We start from the raw sequence: 3,596 nt of genomic DNA, 5'->3' as shown, positions 1-3,596 counted from the left end.
CAAGGAACAAGGGCAAGAAAATTGCATTTGCGTGGTCGGGCCACCAGAAGCTGGTGGTGATAGGAAGGAGACCTGGTCTTGACAGCGAGGAAGATATTAGCAGCAGACCAGAGGTGGCTGGGTTAGGTCTTCGTTCACTTGGAAGGCTCGACATATAGGATTTGGTCGTGTCAGTAGAGTACGGTAGCATGCATGGACCTGGACCTGCCTGCATCCAGTTTTTCAGCTTCCTTTTGACTTAGACAGTTGTACACTTGCCATATTTGCCATGAAGGCCACATGTAAAAAGTTGCACAAAAGCATTGTCGCCCCAATAAGATGTGCCGAGATTGATCTTGATGACGTCCTACAGCCTTTCCAAGCTAGGAGATCTATGTCCCCCCTCAGATATCTCGGGCTACCCCTATCGGTCCACCGCCTGCGTAAGATTGATATGTCGTGGATAAGGCCGCGGGCAAGTTGGCTCCTTGGCAAGGGAGGCTAGTTGCGACGGCAGGTCGAGCCGTCCTGGTCAAGTCCGTCCTTACGGCCCAGGCTACATTCCATGCCACTTCCCTTGCTCTTCCTGTTGGCACCGTGGACGCACTTGAGAAGATTGAGCGAGCCTTTTTGTGGGCGGGGTCCGACAAAGTTTCTGGCGGGCAGTGTAAGGTGAAATGAAAAACTGTGTGTTCGCCCAAGATCTTTGGGGGCCTTGGCATCCTGGATCTTCGCAAATATGCTCGAGCGCTCTGGCTTAGGTGGCCATGGTACGAGTGGACGGAGCCGGACAGAGCTTGGGTCGGTTTGAGCAAGCCTTGGGATGCCAAGGACATGGAGCTTTTCTACAACGTCACCACAATTACTGTGGGCAACGGTCTGTTGGCAAGGTTCTGGCTATCCCCTTGGCTCAGTGGCGAAAAACCCAAGGATATTGCTCCTCTCGTGTTTCATATCTCGGCAAGAAAGAATCCTTCGGTGCGGGATGCACTCCTGGACAATGATTGGCTTTCAAGAATTGACATGTCTCAAGGGCTCATGGTCGACCACATCCACCAATTCTGCACACTTTGGGCGAGGCTTGATATTGTTCTCTTGCAACATGACACTCCAGACACCATCGTTTGGGATCGCACGCCAAATGGCTCTTACTCCGCTGCTTCTGCCTATCTCACGCAATTTGAGGGAGCCATCACCACACGCATGAAGCCCGCGGTCTAGGATACTGGGCGCCGCCCAAGTGCAAGTTTTTTGCTTGGCTTGTCATCAAGAATAGGATTTGGACCACGGATCAATTGCAGAAGAGGGGTTGGCCAATCTGTGGCCTATGCCAGCTGTGTCAAAGGGAGCCGGAGTCTGCGGCGCACCTTCTCTTCAAGTGTAGGTACTCCATCCGTGTGTGGGAGGCTGTAAAGACGTGGCTGGGTGAGCCGGAGTTGCGTCTTGACCAATGGGGTGGCCTGCCTTCGGTGCATAATTGGTGGTATGCCGTGGTGCTTACTCATGGTCACAGGAACAAAGCTATTGCCAGCACACTCATGTTTGTGGCGTGGGCACTGTGGAACGAGAGGAATGCACGGGTTTTTCGCAAGAAGTCTACCTGCCTTCCATCGTCTTCGCGCATGTTAGGAGCGAGGCTAAGTTGTGGGTGACCGCCGGTGCTCGGCACCTGGGGTCTATTATGCCGCGAGAGTAGGCTTTTGTCTCATTTGTTGAAGAGTAATGACCTCGCCATGAACTTCTGTTACCCTTCTTCTTTATTAATGAGATGAGGCAAAGCTTTTGCCTCCGTTTTGAAAAAAAAAAACATTGATGGGTCGGTCGCTACGGTTGCTAGCTCCGCCTATCCATAGATCCAGTCGAAAGCAACGAGCATAGATACTAGCTAGGCTGTGCCGTGGATTTTCTTTCCTGGAGATCTCGATCGAATCATGCATGCTTTTGAAATGAAAGTTGAGGCCAGGCAGCACAGTGGCGCCACATCGCCCGTGTCGATCGCATCTTACCAGCGCAAGTGATGAAGCCAAGTGAGGAGCCGAGAGCCAGCTAGCCAGGTGCATTTTGCTTTTCCAAAGTTGACGGATCGTTGAAAGTTGTGGATTGGAAAGATGAAAGATCCACGATCCGTCCATGGAGTGCGGGTGAAGCAAGGAAGCAAGCAAGGGCGTGTAGCTTTGTTGCCGCTGTATCTTTTTGTTGTTGCCGTGGGACCGCGAGAGCGAGACATGCCGGTAAAGCCATGCAGCGGCTACGCAAGGACGTAGCTAGGCTTGTCGTACCGAAAGTACAGGGCTAGAAGATATGCTGGCTAGGCCGGCCGGCAGCACCGGCGCCGGGCACATGCTGGCTGGCTAACGGTTCAAAAGTAGCGCCTCACCGACGTCGGCAGTCGCCACGGACCGCCCTGGCAGAAACCACAAAAGGATCGAGTACAGGAGTACAGGACCCGGCCGGAGACACTCGCACTACATCAGCAGGGGCATTTCTAACCGAACCCTAAAAGTTGGTGAAGTAAAAATTTGAGTAAAGTTAGTGGAGTAAAAATTTACTCCACTAACGGTGGCCGCACCTAGCCGATCCGCTATAATTAGCAGAGTAAAATCAAATTTATGGCCGTTTGCATACTAGCCGCATAAATACAATCTCCATACAATACATATCTTAAAACCATTCAAATTAAAGAATGAATAGCAATAATCGTCATAACATAAAGTTTCATCATAATGTTTTTTTAATTTAAACATGCGAAGTTCACCGAAAAATGCATCACTACAAACACAACGTTGGATTCAAAATCACCACCACCCTTCCAGCCACCACCACTCAAATGACGTCCTCTCCAAAGAAATCAACCTCGACATCCTCCCGGCCACCACCACCACCACCACCGTGACCACCCCCTCGGCCACCATCACCACCACCCCCCTCGGTCACCACCAACATTTCGAAGAGAGGCCAAGATTTCTCCACGAGTGAGCTCCCACCACCACCTCTTGGACCTCTTCCTTGGCCTCCTCCGTGTGTTGTGTGGCCGAATGATCCCAAAATGAGTCATAGTTGAGATCATGCACCAAGGTCAACGGTGGCCGAGGACTCCAACGATGCGTGGAATTCGGCCTTGTTCACCTCCGCTTTACAATGTCAAAGTAAGCACTATAAACAATCACTAGTGACCACGAACAATCACTATCGAATACCAACGGGACACGAGGTTTTATTTTTACCTTGTTGGCATTTCATCGAGCACTTGGCGGCCGCATTTTTTGTTGCCGGTTGCGGCCGCCGCACGCGCCGGAGCAGTCGCCGTAGGGCCAACCGGAGTGCCGCATGAGCCGTAGGCTTTGGACGAGGCGCCCGTGCGGTCTTCTTCATCTTCTTGATGACCACCTCAGCGAGCGCTGCCGCCGCTGCCGTCAGCTTTCGAGCCCGTTTGCCTCCGGTAGGTGCGCGGGAAGGGCGGTGTGCCTTTGCCGGAGCGGTGGCCACCCCGGACATCATTGGCGCGGTTGGACGCGGAGCTTGGACCTGGTGGTTCTTTCTCATCCCCAAGCTTTTTTCGGCACCAGCGGCGGCGCGTCGGTGGTTTTCGGCAGCAAAAAGCCGGCGCCGGTGGCCGG

The sequence above is a fragment of the Triticum dicoccoides genome, chromosome 6B (assembly GCF_002162155.2).
Source record: "Triticum dicoccoides isolate Atlit2015 ecotype Zavitan chromosome 6B, WEW_v2.0, whole genome shotgun sequence".
NCBI classification, from domain to species: Eukaryota; Viridiplantae; Streptophyta; class Magnoliopsida; order Poales; family Poaceae; genus Triticum; species Triticum dicoccoides.
This window is presented reverse-complemented; position numbering follows the sequence as displayed.